This window comes from Xiphophorus hellerii, chromosome 8 (genome assembly GCF_003331165.1).
Source record: "Xiphophorus hellerii strain 12219 chromosome 8, Xiphophorus_hellerii-4.1, whole genome shotgun sequence".
In the NCBI taxonomy this organism is placed as follows: domain Eukaryota; kingdom Metazoa; phylum Chordata; class Actinopteri; order Cyprinodontiformes; family Poeciliidae; genus Xiphophorus; species Xiphophorus hellerii.
The window spans coordinates 5,234,351-5,257,156 of NC_045679.1; the positions used below are offsets into that span (position 1 = coordinate 5,234,351).

The 22,806-nt window shown below is 37.6% G+C and overlaps 1 long non-coding RNA gene across 1 annotated transcript; it reads left to right on the plus strand.

Moving 5' to 3' along the window:
- The first annotated feature begins 5,915 nt into the window (after window positions 1-5,915).
- Window positions 5,916-7,579, plus strand: LOC116724682 (uncharacterized). The gene is made up of 3 exons (XR_004340238.1): window positions 5,916-6,048; window positions 7,289-7,381; window positions 7,483-7,579. It is a non-coding gene; the product is annotated as an uncharacterized LOC116724682 (long non-coding RNA).
- Window positions 7,580-22,806: the final 15,227 nt, after the last annotated feature.

The window sequence follows — 22,806 nt, forward strand, 5'->3', positions numbered from 1 at the left end:
TAAGTTGATGCGAAACAGAATAAAATGCAATTAAATGTTTGTTATTCAAAGGTCATGTCAACATAATAGTTGATGGAATTGTGTCCTGGTTTAAAAGTGAGTTTATTCTGGTTCATTTTTTCCGGGATTCATCAGCAGTAATTGCTTATGTATGGTGTCAATAACTGGCCAGTAGGGGGCAGTGTCATTACCTGAATGATCGTTAAATTGATCTCAGGGAAACATCAGATCGAATTTTAAGACTTCTGTAAACTAGATGGACGTGTAGAACCTCTGGGTAAAGATTGTTGATCTAAATGGACCTGATTAATACTCAAGTTATTTAAATAATTTTTGCAGTAGCAACAATCCATTTGGACTTTACTGTCTCCATGGTATCACGTTATTATGGAGACATCAATGTTATTTATGTAATGCATATGAACAAAAAATAACCTGAAATTCAGTCCAATGTTTTCATGACAACAGAACCCAACAGAACTTGTTATCATCACATGGCCACAATAACAGATATAAACTGAACAGTTACAGCAGTTAGAAACAGCTCACCTCTCTGATGGTGGAGATCCAGGAGATTTAAATTCAATGAGATGACCCTTTGACATGTCGCTCTTAAAGGACACACAGCTGGGTTCTGGTTCTGGTTCTGGTTCTGGTTTGAGTCTCTGATGGATCCTGACAGAAACATGATGATTAAAACTTAATCAGCAAAGAGGAGCAGCAGCAGCTTCATCACCACGTCTGTTCTGGCCTGATATAGTGAACGCTGTGTGAAAAGGGCTGTGGACAGTTAGAGATGGTGACCTCACCTCTGACCTTTGCTCTGGCTCTCATCTTCCCCACACAGAGTGGTTTTAGAGGGAGGGACTCCCTCCTCTCTGTCCTCACACTGATCCATGCTGCAGAATTCACATCAGCTCACACACACTTTCTACCTTGACCTGCAGAGGAAACACACATCATTCATCTGCACATCAACTCTGATCATCCTTTACATCATTAGAGCTGGAAAAAGATCAGCTGCTCCTCCTCTGATTGGCTCTTCTTCTCTGCTTCATATCAGTGTCAGGTGAATGCAGTCAGACAGCAGAGAGGCAGAGGAAGCTGCCATCAGCTGCTGCACTTCTACTATCAGTCCACTAGATGGAGACATGGAGCAACATTTACATTCACTGATTCAACCTGAACAGGAAATATTTTAGTTAGTTATTAATCTCTACAAGTGGATTATCTGCTCTATCAAATATTAACTATTCAATAATCCAACTGAATTAAACATATTTTTAAAATAACATTATTTTATTTTGAAAGGAAGCAACAGGACTGTCTGACTTTAATGGTGGAGACCAGAGTTTGATTTCAGGAAATAAAACCAAGAAGCAGTTAGTTCAGAGAAGAAAATAAATAAAACCAGCTGTTCAGCAGAGAACTTCAAACAGCATATTTTAGTTTTTTAGCTGAAATCAGAAGTGAACATTTTCTCCAAACATCAGAGAGCAGAAACAATCAGGAATATCCTGATGACAAAGTTCAAGTAGGAAACAAAGCAAACTTACAGTTTGTTCAAATTATCCAAAGAGTTGATGAAGAATATCTGAACAACAAGCTGAGACCCAACAGAACCACGGTAGATCCAGAGTGGTGCCACAAATAAACAGGTTAGTTTAAACTGAAAGTGTTATGAGGAGAAATGAGCCCAGACTGGTCTGACTGGTCAGACTGACTGGGAGTCAGAGGAAAGTTATTCTGTTGACGTCTGAAGACAGGATCACTTCTCATAAATCTGGATCCGCTGTTATTCTGCTGATCCAGGTTCTGTTCAGCACCAACTGAACCAGAACCTTTTTTAACTTGGAACCAACTGAACACTTTATTAGTGGGGGTTTGTCTCCCTCTGCTGGTGAAACTCTTACCTGCATATTGTCTGGTTATTAATAACAGATTAAGTGATTTTTAAATGATCCAAATACAGCTCTTGAAAAGATTAAGAAACCTCTTAAAATGACCAGTTTCTCTGATTTTACTTTTTTATACATACATGTTTGAGTAAAATGAACATTGTTTTTTTTCTATGTGTAGGAGTTATTTATCTATTTTCAGTTAAAATTTAGATTATTTAGTTCATTTTTATTTGATTATTTTCTAGTTGATTTGTAGTTAGAATTTTTGTTTAATTTGTTATTTTAAATAAGTTCTTTGGTTAGTAATTCACTTAATTAGTTAATTAATTTCAGTTTGGGAAGTGGGTGTTTCACCGTATAAATAGGTCTTAGGCAGGCAAGTACAGAGGGGGGGGGGGGGGGCTTGAGCCTCTGCCCTTTTTATCCTTTTTTAAAAAAAAATTATTTTTAATCTGTATGTCAGAGGGTCTGTTTGTGCCCCTCAGCCATAATATTTAGCTAAATATAATAATGTAGTAAAAATAAACTATTCTGGCTGCCTTCAGTCTAATAATGACTCTCAGAGCCTCCATGTTGTTCAGACTCCGGGTCCATGGTGAGGAGGAGGAGGATCTGTGTCCTCTAACTATCAAGTTATGGGCAAGAATATTTCTTCATGCACTGGTTTGTGAATAAAAACGTAGGTCTGATGTTGACGTTAGAAAAGCTGTTTCTATTTATATTTTCATAATCGTCCTTGCAATAGTGGGACAAAACCCGCCTCGCCACTAAACACAGAAATGCTGCAGAGAAACGTCTGACTTTAACTTCATCATTCTGCTAAAGGCCCGGTTCACTACAGGCAGCTTGAGTCGGTCCACTGACAGATAGAAAGAATATCTGTCTTTATATCAGACATCCTGATATAAGACACGGTACCGACTGTCACCGCGAGTCGCAACGCAGATCAAAGCCCTGGTACCACCTGGTACCAGCCGGTACCACCTGCTCTCTGCTCGCTCTGCTTCTCCTTAACGTTTCTACCAGGCGAGTTAAAGCCGCTGCTGACAGGATCTGGGCTGAAGGTTCTGGGCCGTAAATAGAAGTTACTGCAGAACCTCAAGTGTTAAAGGAAGATTCGGCCCATTTAGAGTCACAAAATAAACATCAGAGAAAATATTGTAGCAATAATTAGAACCGCAGCAAAAAGCCAAACATGCCACAATGAAAAGAATCAAAATATCCCCAAAGCATCGGGGGACTGACAGGGGCCACCGGGATTCCAGGTAGATTCCAGGTGGATTGCAGGTAGATTCCAGGTGGATTCCACGTGGATCAGTCTGCAGCCAGGTTGTTCTAGAGGTTAAATAGATATTATTAGGGCTTAATTAGTAAAATGGCAGCAATTTTGCTTATTTCATAACTTCATAACCTTTGACCTTCTCTCCTGTGGTCTGTTTAACAGCTACAGTCTCAGATCAGCTCAGCCCTCCAGGACTGTCAGCAGCAGAAACAGAAACTTTATACCTGTTGGGGAAAATATAGACTATATTTGCTTTGCATTTCCCAGCATGATGGCAATGATACAGTAGGATCCAATTAGATTCTTGATTAATTTGGGTTGTTGCTATGTTGTTGTACGGAGTTTTTGTTCAATGTGCCATTTTTTACATTTGAGCCCCTGCCCCTCCATAGGTCTCTGCACGGCCCTGCTCATCGGCAACAAGCACCAAACTGTCATGTCTCTCATGAATAACCGAGAGTTTTTTTGTTTTTCTGCCAGGTAGAGAGAAATATGGGAATGTGAGATGAGAAAACGTTAGACCAACTGCCAATGATTTAACAGGAACTAAAAGGAAATCTTAAATATGAGATCAAAAAATGGACAAATGGGTAAATGTTCTTCCTGCACCTGGATTGTCTCCGTTTGTGATATTTATCACAACATTCTTGCAGTAAAACATTTGTCCACCTCAACTCTGACCTGCCTTTCAGAACCCAAACTCAGTGCTACAGTACTCCGTTTTCTCAAAGTTACCCTGACATCCTAGTTCATTTCTTCAAGTCTCCCTTTATGCTCAGTCCTGTAAATAAGACAATAAAAGCAACAGCTTACTATCTGCAACATATAAAAAGTTATAAAGCAATACAGAAGATGTGTATTTTCTGAAATGTAGCAGAGAAGTTTTACAGATTCCTTCCATATACATGATGTTTATTGCTATATAAATACAAAAAAAGCATATTTGAGTGAGTTCTGGTAAAATTGTACTGTACAGAGTAAGTGCCACATTCAATGCTCAGATTTATCTGGATTTCTTTGTTACTTTGGAACCAAGTATGAGTTTGTGTTACTTGTTTGCATTAGCAGCTTGGTGTTGGAGTTCGTTATCGTTGGCCAATGGGTTATGTTTTTACCAGTGGAGTGATTGTACATAGTTTTGCTCTTTTTTTTCTGAACACTTAAAATGCAAACTTCTGTGTGTTTTTCTGCACTTGTTAAATTTGTTTGTTTGAACAAGTTGAGGAAAAAGGTGCTGAACTTGCAGGAGATTTTGATGTGGAAACATTTCCAGCAGACCTTAAAATGCACAAGGAAGAGCAGTTTACAGGAACATGTGGGAAACTGATTTTCTCTGTTACCGTAATTATTATAATAAAACTTGAATTGTTGAATATATGAAACCAAGTGAAACAATTAATTTAAAGTATTGCAAAAACATAAAATGTAAGGTTTATTCTTTATGTTTAAATGAAACAAAAAACAGTGACTAAGATGATATTTGGAGGAGCTAAGATAAGATGTTAAATCTACAAACACTGTACCAAATATCAAACATGGCAGTGGCAGCATCATTCTGTGGGTCCGTTTTTCTGCCACTTTCATCCACTTTTATAAAGTGGATGAAATAATAAAGGATGATGCTTTTATATTCTTTAATATTACCTCAGCGAAGTTCCCAAATTGTGATTTAAAACACTCATAACCTTTGCATAAAGCTTCCTGATGTCAAGCTTGAAGAAGCATCCTTACCTGAAACCTAATAGAAACATGTGCACAATGTTTCAAAAGCAGTTCTGTTTAAATAAATAAATAAAGGTCCGGGTTTACCTCCAATGTATTTTTCCTTCCACATTTCATTTTGTTTCTCTGTATGTTCACTTAATCTTAATGTTTTTTATTTGTTTATATCACAGTTTAAAAGGTTTACTGTACCTGGAATCAGCATGTTTTAAAACATGTATTGGTGCTTTAAGAGGACAATGATCTCACACACACTTCTAAAGTGGTTTTGATATTAATACTTTACATAAGCAATAAGCTCTTGGAGAGCCATGAACTCTGATACTGAAAATATGCCGTTGTTTAATATGCCAGTGACGTTTACATTGGAATAAACCTATGTTGTCATCTGTACACGTTACCAGGCAACACCAGTTACCTTCAGGTGTCGTATGTTTCGTACAGCTGACAGTGTTGGACTGACCTGTTCCTGTTATTTTTACTAAATGACTAAAATGTCTGAAATATAGTCAAGTGTTTTTTATTTCACATTTTGTTACAATAAAACCACAAACTTCATAGCATTTTATTTGGAAATTTATATAATAGACCAACTAAAGTTGGTGATTTTATACTTTTTTTTACTAGGAAACATAAAAAAATGTGTTATGCATTTTTGTATTCAGGCTCTTTAATACGTATATGATCCATGCATCTTAACTGTGAATAATAAATGTGAATCACTTATTTCTTTATTTTGGGAACTTGGTGTCAAAGCAATTTTCTGACTTTTCTTGCATGTCATTAAAAGTATTTGATTGGAAATGGTTTTAAATGTTTCATACAGGCATAAATAAGTAAATGTTTCATGTTTTATCTCTAAACTTTACCTTCAGTATAAATTATGTTTCGCCTTTAATTTCCACTTCTGCCTTAATGTTAAAGAGAGTTACTGGTGTTACAGGAGCATGTTTTCTATAAGTTTATTCTGCCCCTTCAGCTCCACCAGCACACATGAAACTTTTGGTGCAATTTGACGAGCATTAAAAATAAATGGTATGGTGAAGTTTTAATGATTTAAAAACATTTAAAATTGCATCCAGCCAGAGCCAGGGAGACGATCTGTACTTGGAAAGCTTTTGTTCATTTGAGCTTGGATCAAAGGTAAATGTTTCATACAGGGGAAAAAAACGTGATTTATAATTTATAAGGAAGTTGTGATTCATGCTGTGCTTTTATAATGTTTTCTACCACTTTGTCAGCTCTGAATCCCATGTTTTATGCCTATTTTTAACCTTTTTCTTATTCAGAGCACTTTGAAATGAAAGTTACAATCTTTCTGTAACTTTTACACCGTTAAACTTGCTATAGTAACTGTTTATTCTTGCAAGGAGTCTGTTTTTAAGCTACATTTGAGATGTACAAAATTAATAAGTAATAATTAGGTGCATTTTAAAATTGGTGTCTGAATTTTCTGGTTAGTTTTCTTAGTATGTATCATATTTCTATATATCTTTATCCTGATATATATTGATACTGTTTACTGGTGGTTATATGAGTGTAATTTATTCAGGATTAAACTATATTAGTTGTTCTACCTTGTGCTTGTCTTTATTGATCTGTATTGTTCCTATAGTCATAATCCTGCTCTAGGAAGATGTTAAGATGTTCTGGTAAAGTTGTTTCATTCCCCAAATGACATATTTATGTTGCATTTAGCAAACAGAAATTGTTTTGGTTATCCTAACTTAATGACTTAATGTTTGAAAATGGCAACAACTTTTTATACAGTTTGTAAATATCTGGTTTCTACTGTACACTATCTATGGGTGAGTAAAAACCCAAATAACTCAAGATGTGGATCAGAAAAATCTGCCATGAATAGATTAAATTTGGTCTCAATGAATGTCAAAAGAACCAAAAAAACATTTATTTAGACCAGAATTAATCACTTTGTTTTGTACATTTAACATGATGCTACCATTATAAAGAATATTCCTTCAGAGTTAAAGAATTTCTGCTATTTTTTCTTTCAGTAAGTCTCTCCATGAGGATTAAAATATTGCAGCAGAGTTTCTGACAGGAGTTAGAAAGACGTCAGTACGCGCAGTCCCAAAGATCTTATACAATCTTATTTCAGCACTGCACATTGAATTAAATCCCCAAAAGCAGGACTGGAACCAGAACCCTCAAGTTTTTGCCTCTTATAGAACCAGCTTCAAGTTTAGATGGGAAGATATGAGCTTTGCTTCTAATTTTGCTCTAAAATTGTTCCCCAAAGCTGCTCTGTGTTCTCTCAGTGTGCCTTACTGCAGCCATTTCTGTGTTTATACTCACCCTCATACTGTTGGCTCTGTTTTTCTCTTCTTTCTTCCTGTGCCCTCTCTGCAACTGGTCCAAACAGACGGCGGCATCTTGGTTTTTTGGCTCACTTTCTGTGAGAAGTTTTAACTTTAGGGATGAAGTGAGAGCTAAACCAGGAATAGATCATTACAAGGTAAAAGACATAATCTATACCCAAGTTTTTAAGCACACGCTTTATGCATGAGGCCCCTGAGCTCCATGTTGGCTAATGATGGCTAACTGTTTTCCTTACAGTACGACGGTTTCCGTGTAGCAAATGAAAACACACATTGAGGTAAGACAGCTTGGTTTATTGTACTGCACTGAAATGTTTAATTTGTACATTTTACTTGTGGTTTTGGGTCGGCTGTAGTTTTTGGTCTTTGCTGTTGTTGACGTGTGATGCTAACTGAGCTAATTTGCTGATTTTAGGGGATTAAAATGGCTGAAAGCAGATTTTTAACGCAGTACTTTGATTTTATAATACAGGCATGTAAATAACGAATGCTTTGAAACATTTTCACGTTATGTTTTAACCTCAAACTGAAATGTTTGTCTTGGGATTTTATGTGATAGAGAAACAAAGTAACACATAATTGTTGTGAGGTGGAAGAAAAGTAAAATAATGCTGTTGTTTTTTAATTATTTCGTTTTTGTTATGTATAAATAATCTGAAAAGTGTGTTGTGCATTTAGTTCAAATTGTTTCCAGGCATGCATAAATATGGAAAAACAAAGCAAAAATACAAAAATATATTATTTCTTTATTTCTGTCCATCCTTTCATTCTAGTGTCTGCCCTTCTTTCTCGTTTGTATTTTAACTTTTCTTCCTCTCTTCTTCCCTATGTGCCTTCACTGATTTTCTTTCATGTTTTTTGTTAGAAAAATGTGCAGCAACCTTGTTGACAGTTTAAAGTTTTTAGCTGCCTCTTTTCTTAGTCTTGCAAAGCTCTGTCCAATATTTCAATAAAATATATTTCAGTTTGTGGCTTTAAAATACAGATTTGAATCTAAGATACTGGATTGTTAATTTACTCTGGGCCGTATTTTGAATTGTAACGGTTGAATGTTTTCCACTTGACTTTAGGTGAACATTTGACAAAAATTTAGTTTCTTTTTATCTTTTTGCTGTGATTATTGAAGCTATGATTTTAGTCATTAATGCTTGAATAATTAGAGTGAATTCGAGTAAAACATAATGACTATAATGAATCTTAACCTTCTGAATGGTTTGCTATAAAATATTTTCTTCTAAATGTGCAGGAAGCACATTATATATGATTTGCTGGGTTTCCTATAAACTAATGTTAATTAAATCAACTCCTATTAACTGCTTGTAAAAGATGGGAATCAATGACAAACTACTAAGTTGGAGCTTAAAATGTTGTACATTTTTGTTTTTAAAAAATCAGTCATAAGAAAATGAATCCGGACTATTTCTGTAGCGTTGTTCCAGGGTAAAACATGGCTGCCATGACCTTGCCTCCTGTTTTCTACCAAGAGAACCAGCTAAATAAATAAATCAATCAATCAATCAAATTTTATTTGTATAGCACATTTCAGCAGCAAGGCATTTCAAAGTGCTTTACATCATAACAAAGACAGAATCACAATGCAATATAGAATCAATCATTAAGTCAAGTTACATCCATAAATTTGTAATTGATTACATTTCAAATACAATTCTAAACAGGTGGGTTTTCAGTTGAGATTTAAAAGAAGTCAGTGTTTCAGCTGTTTTACAGTTTTCTGGAAGTTTGTTCCAAATTCGTGGTGCATAGATGCTGAAAGCTGCTTCTCCTCGTTTGGTTCTGGTTCTGGGGATGCAGAGCAGACCAGAACCGGAAGACCTGAGAGGTCTGGAAGGTTGATACAACAACAGCAGATCTTTAATGTATTGTGGTGCTAAGCCGTTCAGTGATTTATAAACTAACAACAGTATTTTAAAGTCTATTCTTTGAGCTACAGGGAGCCAGTGGAGGGACTTTAAAACTGGTGTTATGTGCTCTATCTTCCTGGTTTTAGTGAGAACGCGAGCAGCAGCATTCTGGATCAGCTGCAGCTGTTTGATTGATTTGTTGGACAGACCTGTGAAGACGCTGTTGCAATAATCAACATGACTGAAGATGAACACATGGACGAGTTTCTCTAGATCTGGCTGAGACATTAGTCCTTTTATCCTGGAAATGTTCTTCAGGTGATAGAAGGCCGACTTTGTGACTGTCTTTATGTGGCTCTGGAGGTTCAGGTCAGAGTCCATCACTACTCCCAGGTTTCGGGCCTGATCGCTAGTTTTCAGTTGTAATAACTGAAGCTGTGCATTGACTCTAGATCTATAACTCTAGATCTATAACTCTAGATCGTTCCTCTTTAGGTCCAAAAATAATAACTTCAGTTTTGTTTCTGTTCAGCTGGAGAAAGTTTTGGCACATCCACACATTTATCTGTTCTAAGCATCTGTTCAGTGATTGGATGGGCTCTGAGTCACCTGGTCACATCGTAATGTAGAGCTGTGTGTCATCTGCATAGTTGTGGTAGCTAATATTATTTCCTGTTATAACCTGAGCTAGTGGGAGCATATAAATATTGAATAAAAGGGGTCCTAGGATTGAACCTTGGGGTACCCCACATGTGACCTTTGACCTCTTTGATGAAAAGTTTTCAATTGAAACAAAGAAATCCCTGTTCTTTATGTAGGATTCAAACCAGTTAAGCACTGGACCGGAGAGTCCGACCCAACTCTCCAGTCGATTCAGTAATATGTCATGGTCAACAGTGTCAAAAGCTGCACTGAGGTCCAACAGAACCAGCACTGTGGTTCTCCCACAGTCCATATTTATATGGATGTCATTGAACACTTTTACGAGGGCGGTCTCTGTGCTGTGGTGAGCATGAAAACCAGACTGGAAGGAGTCAAAGAGGTTGGTTATAGTTAGGAAGCTAGTTAATTGTTTACACAGCTTTTTCAATAACTTTGCTGATGAATGGGAGGTCAAAGGTCGGCCTGTAAATCTGAATTAGTGATTTGTCCAGATTGTTCTTTTTTATAAGTGGTTTGATTACTGCTGTTTTCAAAGCCTGGGGGAAAACGCCTGATGAGAGCGATGAGTTTACTATTTGGATCAGATCAGCAGCAATAATAGGCATGTTAGGAAAATTATCCTCCTGTTCATTTACTCATGAGTTTATTTTACAAGTTATCTTTTCATATTACTCTCATATTATTCTTCTTTTTATATTTACTTAACTTCTCTTTCTTTTGTAGTATGTTATTAACTTTGTTTAGGATGTTTGCTTGGAAGCTAAAAACGTTAAACATTCATGTGTTATTAGTTCCATCTGTAACTGATTAGTTGTGGTCAGCCACATGCCCTTATAAGGGCATGTCCACAGAGGGTTCAGAATGTAAAGACGGTTGGTCAATTCTCTGTGTGACTGTGTGAAGAGAAGCCCAACCTCCTTTTTCTATACAATAAAGAGAAATGCAAAGAAAGAACTGGCAGAATTGAGTCCAGACAGTGTTTGACAGCGATTCGTCGCGTCTGTTCTCAATTCTCCTATTCTGCAGAAAAGAAATCAAAAGAAACCTAATCTCTGTCTCTGGCTGATTCTTTGCAGGTTGTGACAAAATAAACCTATCAAGGCAGGACTTTCTTAAAGAAATGTGAGGGTAAAACATCCAGACAGCAGGAACTGGAGCTTAGTTGACTTATAATTTCCTGTAGGGTTTTATAATTGAGTAGTTGAAATTGGGTCATTTTTCCTGTATTTGTTTTGTTTGGGCACAGCATTGGTACTGACTTTATAGTGGATGTACAGATTAATAATCAGATTTTTTGAATTTTCTCTGAAAAGAAGCTGGAAAACTGGTTGCAGGCGGCAATACATTGGAATTCAGGCGGTAACGTCACAGGAGGGTTTGTGATTCTGTCAACTGTTGCAAATAAAGCTCGAGCATTGTTAATGTTTTTGTTTATGACATCTGCAAAGAAAGCCTCTCTTGCATGTTTAGTGTTAAATGATAGTTACGTAGTCTTTCTTTATAGATGTCACAATGAACGTGGAGTTGAGTTTTACGCCATTTTCGTTCTGCCCTACGGCAGAGTTGTCTTGCAGATCTAACTGTTTGTGTATTTCTCCATGGAGATTTCTTCCTACCAGACACAACCTTCATTTTAATTGGGGCAATGGAATCAATAATATCTGAGACTTTAGACTGAAAATCATTTACCAACTTATCTACATCATTACAGCTCAAGGGTGAGGAAGAAGAGTAGATTTGATTAAAAGTTTCTGCTGTGTTTTCAGTGAGAGAACGTTTTGTGATGGTTGCTGTTTGTCCAAGTGGGTTAAAAGATAAAGAACTTTCAAAGATAACAGGAAGTGATCCGACAGGCGACATCAGTTACAGAGACATTGGAAATATTCACACCCTTACTGATAACCAGGTCCAGTGTGTGTCCTTGAGTGTGTGTTGCTTGTTTGACATGTTGTGTTAGACCAAAAGTCTCTAAAATATTAGCGAGCTTTTTTGCCCCTCTGTCTTGGGGATTGTCAACATGAATGTTGAAATCACCGACAATTATTAAACAATCATAATCAATACATATGAGAGATAGAAGTTCATTCAAGTCAGTAAAGAAATTTTCCACAAAAGTTGGAGTTTTGTATAGAGTTACAGTCAAAGTTCGTTTGTGGCCTTTAACCTAAATTCCAAGATACTCAAAAGAGGTGAAGTGACCCAAAGAGATTTTACTACAATTTATGGTATTCTTAAATATTGAAGCCACGCCTCCTCCTTTTTTATGTTTTCTATTCTCACTGAAGAAATTGTAGTTAGGAGGCGCAGATTCAATTAGTACGATCGATTCATTATTATCATTCAACCATGTTTCTGTCAGAAACATAACATTGATATTATGCTCAGTGATGAAATCATTAATTAATGGAGCTTTAGCACAGAGAGATCTGGTATTTAAAAGAGCTAGTTTAAGTGACTTGGAGGCCAAGAAATCTTCAGTCTGAGGTTCCTTTAGGCAGGGGATCAGTCTGATGTTTGAATTAGGTCCCCTATATTTTATGTTTCTGTTTCTTGTAGATTTTCTTGTAGTGATCCGGACAGGTAATGTCCTGTTCTGCAGTGCCGAGGGGCCAGACACATTCTGGAGCAAGAAGGGCGTAAAGATTAAGTCTGGACCCCGGCCTCTGACCTCAGAAACGCAGAGTGATGGATCCTCTGGGACGTTAGAGTCAGGTGGCTTAAATGAAGTGAGGTCTGCTACGTGAGCGCTAAGGAGAGACGTCCCAAGTACAACCTGTTGATTCATTCCATCTGTAAATTTAAGAAACTCCGGTCCAGAAGACATTTCTTCATGTGTATCTTGTGAATCCTGTGAATAAGTGGGTGAGCAGAGAGGGAGGGGAGAAGGAGGAAGGGAACTAGTCGCTCCGTCTCCAGTCGATGTTATATCAGCTGTTTTTGCCTGATAAGCCGACGGTTCCTTCCTAGTCAGAAATCCTTGAGCCCTAAATCTGCCCTAAATCTGTCCTGCATAAATTTAGAAAGTCGATGAGCTGACACACACCCACACACACCCCCCCACACACACAGCGGCAGTGTGTGTTATCTGGTCAAAACAGGACCACATTAGTTGCCTACTCCCTGACACTGAACTCGGAGCCATTTATCTTATGGGGTCTCTGGTTACTGTTGCTGCACTTAGAGCATTGCGACTGTCAGGTTTGGGAAACTATCAGCCACGGTGCAGCACTCTGAGCAGATATATGATGGGGGAATGAAAAGTTGATGTGTGTGTCGCTTTATTTACTGTTTGTGGAGTGATAAATAGTCATGACTGTTATGCTGCGTTGTAGATTCGGTGCGATACACTATAGGATTAAGCTTGAATGATTCAGAGTGCTGTGATACTCAGACTGATACTATGCACTTGTTTTTTTTCAGAGGATTTTCTTTTCTAAGTCCATTCACAAGGCAACAGGAGAAATAAGTGAGAATGTTTACTTGGTTCTGATTAGATCTTGTTTGCTGTTCACACCTTTTGTGTGATTCTAGTTTTTTCTTTCTATAAAGTTGGAGGAATACTGATTTCTGCAACTTTTTCCCCACTACTTCTTTTGTCAGTTTGCCTCAATCATTCAGTCATTCACACACTTTGAAATCTCAACAGAAGTGGTTTTCAGTTTCTAAGGCCTGGCTGAGGTGTCTGTGCTAACCTCATAAATTCAGCTTATTCTGGCCTAATTAATCTTTGTCAAAGTAATTACAGCTATCTGGAGTTAGCGACATAGATGCAGCAATCTCAGATGTTTGTTGTGGTGTAAAAAGCTGATCCAATGCGAATTCAGTTTGCATTTAATTGTGGTGCAGAGGAGATTAATATCTTAAAGTTACAATTTGGTACTTTTAAATATTGATGCACCATATTATCGGCATTGTATCGGTATCTGCTGACATTAGCTGTAAAATTTAATATAACTCACAGATATAAAAGCCATTGTTCTGATGAACCAGTGACAATGAGTGTTTGAGTGTTGTCATCGTCTTAGAGAGAGCAAATGTCAAATAAAGGTGACATTAAACACAATGCAAGTTGAAAGTGTATCATTTTAGCATTTGCATTTGGTAGCTTGCTAAATTGATCAAATTAATGCAGTATTTTATTTCCACAGTAGAGAAAACCATATAGTTTCAGTAAGTAGGTATAGGACCAAAATATTGGCATTGGTATCGGTTATTGGTTATTGATTATCTGCCAAACGAGTTTTAGTAAATCAACATTTAGGCCAAAAATCCAATATTGTGCATCTCTAGTTTTAAATTAGATTTTGAGATTTATTTTAAATTCAGATTATAATCTCCACCTGGAAAACATGTTTATTTAAAAAAAATACTTCAGCCAAGTTAATTAGTCACTGGAGCAGCAGTGAGTTTTCAGAAATGCAGAATAATGGAAATATGAATCTGTAGTCACATTGGGACTAAAGAGGATTTAAAAAGGTTTTGTTTCCAGCTTCCTGTCTGCTGTCTAACACCTATTCTGCTCTCTTTTTGTTCCGCTCACTCACACATTCTCATTCATTTTTCACTGTTTGCTATCTCTCAAGCTGGTGGCTAAACAAACTACTATGACCCAACTAACGGTCTGAAGCCACACCTGAACAGGTAAATTCAAACCTAAAGTCAATGTGACTGATGTTGCATAACTGATGACATCACAGCTCACCTGGTTTGTAGTTTTTTCCTTCAGAGCAACAGAACCAGGAAGTAGAAGCTCTGAGGTGAAATCAGAGGCAGGTTGATAAAATCTTCATGAGGAAGGAGAGAAGTTCTGATAAAAATTTGGAAATAAAACTTTAACTAAATATTTACCTTCAAAATAAATATTTATTTTGCAAACTAAATATTTATTTTCCAAACTAAACATTTAATTTTCAAATCCAATATTTATTTTCTACATATTTAATGATCTATTTTCATGTCTAGTTGTTCAGTCAGACGCTCCATCATGTTGTCATGTTCCAGTTTTTCTCCACTCAGCAACAGTTGGTGAACAGGATTTAATCCAGTTTAGTGTAATTGTCTTTCTTGCTACTAGTAGCAGAAGGTGCAACAATATGTAACATTGATCTTTAGTGAGTAAATCCTTGGTGTTTATGTCCAGCAGAAATAGAAGAGGCTCCATGGGGAGATCTGTCCTTAGAATGTCCTCAATCTCCTGTTTCATTTCCTCCCAGAAGGTCTTTATTTGTGGTCAGTCCCAGAAGACGTGTGTGATGACCGACCATTCCACAAATTCCTCCAACATCTATCTGTGGTTGGAATCCTGGAAATGAAACTTTTTAATGGAGTTCTATTAAATCTGGTTTTTACTTTCCAGTCAAACTCTTTCCAGATTTGGTTTCCAATCCATTTATGGCACAAAAATGCACAGAAGAAAACTCCACTCCGTGTTTTATCAATCTCCAGTTCAGTCCAGTAAATTGATGCTCTCAGTTTTCCCATCAATCCACCAATGGAGACACCAAACTGTGCAGTAAGAGACTGGTGTATTCAGTGTTTCTGTGCTTTGAACCCTCATCCATTTTACTTCTATGTCAACGGTGGAGCAGGAAGTGGAAAATCCCACCTGATTAAATGTATTGACTCTGAAGCAAGCACTGCTCTGGATCATCAGATCCATCAGTAGCCTCTTCTACTGATGGAGAGGAGGCTGACATATCAAATCAAACTGTCATGTTGACTTCATTTACAGGAACAGCAGCTTTTTCTATCAATGGCTGTTTGTTACATTCACTGCTCAAACTACCCAGGAGTCTAAAACCTCCCATTCAAGGACTTGATACTCAACTAGATGAAGTCAGATTTGAGCTTTTAAATGCTGAAATTATTGCTACTGATGATATTTCAGTGCTTTCAAAACCTCTTTCTGCTGATGTGGATGCAAGACTGAAAGAAAAGGAAATCACTGAGATTTTGGAGGAACGTCTGTTTCAGGGTCGTTGACGTATCAGGATTTCCATCAGGGGAAATTAAACATTTAAAAATATGTTTATCCATTGCAATTATTAGAACATTTGAAATGTTGTGCACACAGAAATTATAATTAAAAATTAAAATGAGACGTTTTCAGAGGTTTTTTATCAATATGATTCGGCTGTGGTCTTAAAAAATGTCATGTGGTGCGACCGTGATTTATCTTAAAATAAAGTATTTTCCATCATTTATTAAACATTTTTTTATAAGTTTAATTTTACTGAAGGTGTTTAAAAACAAAGTTTTTAATTTTCTTTGTATTTTTCTGACAATTATGACAGTTTTTCCCCAAAAATGAACCAGTTCCATTTATAATTGTCTTATATTTTTCTTCACCATTTCATCAAACTGTGTTAAAAATAAATAAACTCCAGTCACTTGAGGAAACTGTATTAGTGATTAATATTTCTGCTCCAGAAATTAGATATTCCATTTTTAGTTCAATACATTTACTTTTTAATTGGTCACCAAATGATTTATAGAATAAATGTCGGCCAGTAAACGGGTCAAAATCCTTTAAAAAATAAAAATAGTATTACATCCAGTAACAGTACATTACAAAAAACACAAATTAAACACACCAATTTAATTCACATCAAAATTAATGCAGTAATCAACTTTGTAACAAACATTTCAAACAGATCCTCATAAAATCAGAAAGTTCAGTAGATTGATTTTATTTTCTGAACTTTTTAAAGTTTTATTTTAAAAACTTAATAAAAACAGAAATGTTCAATCTCCCAAATGTAAGAACAATAATGACAATAGAATAATTCAGTTGAATTGAATTATTTTAAGCAGAACCAAGTATGATAAATAATGTAATCATTCACAAGTTCCCCAAATGTGAGCTTCTTTCAAAACGGAAAAGATTTCAATGAACTTCTAAACCATCATATTACTCCTGGGTAGAGACGCTCCCATCAGGGTTTTTCCTGCCGGTTCTGATCACCATGAGGTCCGATCACTGCCGATCACAGATACCGATCACATGGATTGGCTGTTAATGTTTGGCTTTAGGTAGAAATGCTACTATGTGATCTGGCAAAATGGAGCCATAAAATCACCTCATTTAGACAAAAACATGTCCAATACTTGCAGGCTCATGGCTAATTGTTCTGGTTCTGATGGCTTGTTTCTGACCCAGTAGAGTAATTCAGCAGAACACAGGGAGGAGGCAGAGGAACTCCATTTGTTCTCTCAGATTATCTCATGTTAGGACATAGAGAAAGTTACATTAAAACTTTTATAAAGTTTCCTCCTCAGTACCGCGTAGCGATGGTCCAACAAAGAATTATTGTGATGATTAATCAGGTTAAAAATTGGCTCATTCTGAAGATTTTTAACCATTTACACCTTTTTTATACAGTTTTATACATTAAAAGATACAAAAAAAAGATAATTAAATCACTTGTTAGAATATATTTACAAAGTTTTTTCCATCTATTTTTAAACTTTCTAACTTCTTTTCTGCAGTTCCAGGGTGAGTCTTTCTTCATGACTCTTTAAGGAATGAGAAGCTCAGCTCAATGTTTTTATCCAACCTTGTTATTAATCAGTGAAATAAGTTGGAGGAGAGACGTTTGGTTCCTGTTGCAGCTCAGTGTTAATCTGGTTAATCTGAGAGATGAGCTCCAGTCTAACACTGCAGTGAGGATTAAAACCGGCCAGACAAGGTGAGGGACGGAGGAGAGGTCACCATCAGGAAGTTTGAACCTCTGCAACAAACTGCATTTTAATCACAACCAGCTGCTGATTTTACTGGGTTTTGCTTTTTCCAGTTAAATCCTTTATTTTCCGGTTTGGGTTGAATCAGGTGTGGCCCACGTTGGCGCTGTGGCGGGTCATATCCATGTTGGTTTATTCACTAAAAACAGGTTTACTTTTTGTTATCAGATTTAAATGTAAAATATAGCAGAGATGCAGCGATCAGACCTTTTCTGTCCAACACTGATCTCCAGTTTTCATTCTGCTCTGATCTTCCAGTTCCTGGGATTTTTCCTCCAAAGAGAAAAATGTTCTGCAGGTTCTGAGTTTCAGGTAGAAGTTCTGAATGAAACAGAAAATATGAAGATTTTCCCAATTTATGCTTCAAAGCATTGACCTCTGACCTTCATGGGATGGGAATGTTTTACTTTAAATCAGGACTTTCTGAAAAGTTTGACTGGAAACAGACAGAAAAACATGAGGATCCTGGAATCATCCTGGAATAATCCTGGAATAATCCCAGCTTCCATATTTAAAGGACTGAAAAAGAAAAGGTTTCCAAGGACTCAATCAGAATTGTTTCACCAAGAAATCGATTATAGAGACTGAACTATCTGTTCAACAGTGAGAGAGTTTCTCTGACAGGAGGAAAATCTTTAGACTCTTTAGACACAACTCAGCACAGAAACACTGAGGAACCAGAACTGGACCAGAACCTAAATCCAGGAATCAGAGGTTCAGTGAATGTGGTGTTGAAGGTGTGGAGGAGGATCAGTGAGTCAAAGGAAACTCTGTAGAAGGACAGAATGCCAGCAGGACAGTCCACATACACTGCTACTCTGTTAGAGACAGAGGAGGAGGAGAGACGAGTTTCTACGTCATTGTGCCTGACAGAGTAACCATCATCATCAGAGCAGCTCAGCCTCCAGGAATGATCATTATATCCAAACAAACAGTCTATACTGTGTCCTTTCCTCCTGATTCTTCTGTAACTCACTGATATATAAACTTCTCCTCTCCACTCGACCTCCCAGTAATAGCGACCAGTCAGACCAGTTCTACACAGCAGCTGATGATAGTAATCAAATCTGTCTGGATGATCAGGATATGACTGAAGCTCCTTCACAAATGTCACCTTCCTGTTGTCTTCAGACAGTTTGAGTTTTCTGCTCACTGTGTTTGTGTCGATGGTGAGTTGACAGGAATCTGATGGAGAGAACAAACACAATCCAGCTGCAGTTATTGATCATTTATTGACACTTTGATGATGACTCCTGAATGAGTGATGTGACAGTTTGAAGATGGTTGAATGTGAGCTGCTTTGTTGTCATGAATCAGATGAAAAACACACTTACACTTCCTCAGACTTGGTGTCAAGAATGGGACTCCAGCAGGCTCCACCCTGAAAGGAGGAGGGGGGTCAGACCATCAGTCTCTTTCAGCAGCAAACATGGACATTACATGTCTCTCAGACACACATTGTCCTCCACTGAGACAGGAACAGTCCAACATTTGGATTGCAAACTGCAGTGGATGTAGGAAGGACAGTTGGTGCTGCTGCAGCACAACTCATTTCTCCAAACACAGGAAAAGCTCCAACAGAGAGGAGAAAGGAAATCCCTCAGTAACAAGTTGAAGAAACTCACTGAAGCCTAAAAGGACATCAGGAAACTAAGGAAACATTTCTGGAAGCTCAACCTGATTTAATAATCAGCATTAAAATACAATCAATCTAAACTCTGACACAACACCTGGATACCTGTTCCATCCACACTCCCACACACAGATGAAGGAATGAAACACTAAACAGCCCTGCTGCTGAAAACCTGCTGTGGCCTCACTGTAATATCCAGAAATACAAACATTAAAAAGGAGAAGCTGCATCACATTCAACAAAGAGTTCAACAAGAATCAAAGATTTGATCTCTGAGCTCAGACTCACAAACCAGGGAGAGGCTTCCATCATCACACACCTCTGACAAACACCTCCGACCTTTCAGCACTTCCTCTACCAACCAACACCACCAGGTGGCGCTGCTGCACACATTTACAATGAGACCAAGAAGAAGAAGCAGCGTCCTGAATCCAGCAGCTGCAGTAATGGCTTGTGAAAGAGGCTGCCTCCTCCTGACTCTAGCGCCACCTACTGGCTGTTCACCAGAGGTGGAGAAAGAACTCAAACAATGTATTGAAGTAAAAGTACAAATTAAGAGACCTGCAATTTGCCTACCAGCCCCACTTAGGAGTGGACGATGCCGTCATCTTCCTGCTGCAACGAGCACTGTCGCACCTGGATGGTGGAGGAGACACTGTGAGAATCACATTCTTTGATTTCTCCAGTGTCTTCAACACCATCCAGCCTCTGCTGCTGGGTGAGAAGCTGCGGAGGATGGGTGTCAACGACTCAGTGATCTCCTGGGTGACTGACTACTTGACAGGCAGGCCACAGTTTGTCCGTCTGGGCAGTGTCCAGTCTGATGTGGTGGTCAGTGACGTAGGAGCTCCACAGGGAACTGTGCTTTCTCCCTTTCTCTTCACCCTGTACACCACTGATTTCCAGTACAACTCTGAATCATGTCAGCTACAGAAGTTTTCTGATGATTCAGAGGTTGTCGGGTGTATAGGGGATGGAGGGGAGGGGGACTACAGGACACTGGTGGACAGCTTTCTGGAGTGGTCTGAGCAGAATCACCTGAAACTCAACATTAGTAAGACCAGAGAGATGGTGATTGACTTCAGAAGGAAGAAGACACCTTCACGGCCACTGAAGATCAAAGGGGAAGTGGTGGAGGAGGTGGAGGATTACAAATACCTGGGAGTTGTAATCGGCAACAGACTGGACTGGGCATCTAACACTGACGCTGTGTGCAAGAAGGGGATGAGCAAAAAATTCCTATTTTTTAAGGAAGCTGAGATCCTTCAATGTGTGCAGCAAGATGTTGGAGACCTTTTATCACAGTGTTGTTGCCGGTGCCATCTTCTTTGCTGCTGTGTGTTGGGGAAGCAGCATCAGAGCCAGCAACTCTAATAGACTGGACAAAATCATCAGGAAAGCTGGCTCTGTACTGGGACTAAGGCTGGAGTCCCTGGAAACTGTGGTGGAGAGGAGGACACTGAAGAAGGTTCTGTCTATTATGGACAATAAACAGCACCCTCTCCGCCACATAGTGGACAGACAGCGGAGCACCTTCTCACATAGGCTGCTCCAGCTCCGCTGTCATAGGGACAGATACAGGAAATCCTTCCTGCCACATGCCATCTCACTGTACAATAAAAGCTAAATCATTGTTCTGCACTAATCAGTCCAATTTTGCACAACTGCACTGTGACACACTTGCTGTACATATATTTACATATACATATCTGCATTTTTTGAATCTTTGCAAGGACTGCTCTTAAGTTGCTTTTTATATTGACAGCATGTTATATTTTATTTTTATTTTGTCTACAATTGCTACTCAGTGGTGGTTGTTGTGTGTCTTGTCTCTATGCTGCTGTAACTGCAAAATAATTTCCCTGCTGGGATGAATAAAGTAATTCTATTCTATTCTATTCTATACTAAAATGTTCTCTAGTAAAAGAACCACATTAACATTTTTACTTGAGTAAAAGTAAGAAAGTACTGACTTTTATAAATACTTAAAGTATTAAAAGTAAAAGTACTTGCTGAATGTATTACCTAATGGCTAATACAATATCATTATGTGTACCGATCATATTTAATTTTAATACATCAGTAATGAGCCATTTAACGATCAATGCTGCAGATAAATCATGTTTTATTGTGTTTACTCTCTCTGACAGTTTAAATTTAGATTTGTGATTCTATGCATCAGAATTTCAGGATGACCTGCGTCTCTCTAGCAGTCCTTAACTACAGTCATTTTCAATAAATTAGAATATTTATGAAAAGTATTTCAGTAACTCGGCTCACAAGTTAAACACATCATACAGATTAATTCCCCACAAACTGTTTTAAAGCTTTTATTTGTTAATGATGATGATTTGTTGCTTACAGTTAATGAAAACATGACATTTCTGATCAGATTACAGATCAATAAAAACAATTAATGCAGAAATGTGGGTCTAATGAAAAACATGTTTAATATCTGCTGAAGTTGTTTTAAACCTGACAAACGAGCCTCATGGGAACCAATATTCTAATTTATTGAATATGACTGTAAATGTAAATATGAGATGGAGATTATTCACATTAATTCAGTAACCAGGATGTGGAGGAGTTTAACGTTACTGGGACATTCATGGCAGGAGACGCTGCGCTCCATGCGCCCCGACCGCAGTAATCAATGTTACTGCCAGTTCAGCTGCTTACAACTATTTAATTGTTTTATTTATTGCAGTCGATTTAAACTAGAAGCTTGGTAAGATTACATAAAACTTCTCTAACCTAAATCAATTTAACACCCAAAACTCAGACAGCGTTTAGCAGCTTAACTTTCCTCCATATGTTTTTCAGATTTGATGGTGAATTTTTGAAAGCTAGCAGTTCATGATATCAGGGAGGCAAAGGCGGCACCAGAATCATTGATTACTTTCAAACTAACCAACAAATCAAAAAGCGCAAAGCGACTTGGATGTAACTTGTAACGCAACGCTTTATAAAAATAAAAGTAGTGAAGTAGAAAGTACAGATACTGTAAAATGTAGTGGAGTAAAAGTTCCCACCATTAAATCTACTTACGTACAGAAACATGAAAAATGTCCTTAAGTTCAGTAACAAAGTTCTTGTCCCAACAACCAGGATCAGGTGAAGGACCTCTGCAGTCCCATGATGCTTCCTCTCCCTCTTCTAAACCATCTGATGGGCTGATATCATCCCTCTACTTTATCAATAAAATGTTTTTCTTTCTCTTATTACGATTCCATTATTTATCCTAAATGTGACGTCAGAGCTGTGGATCTGGAATCTGATTGGTCGGATGGATATTTCCCTGGTTTTCCAACATGAAGGGTCTCTGCCTGTTTCCAATACGTTGGGAATTTTTCCCAAACTTTATTGAACAATCCCAAAAGCTTTCCCAACTATTGAAAACCTAAACACATTAGTCTTTTCTTGGATCTGTCTAAAAGGTCTTATTATTGTTTTTTCATTTCTACCACAGTCAACAGAGCACAATTCTACTTTTTCACCATCATTCACTGCAATTCTTCATTTCCTCTGGAAAACAAGGGATTTCCATTCTCTCCTGATTCCTTTCATTCTTTGGATCATTTTCCAGATGTCGCCCCCTGGTGGAGATCAAACTACTAAATGGATCAAACTGTTAAAAATCTCACTTTCTTTCTTTGCCTCATGA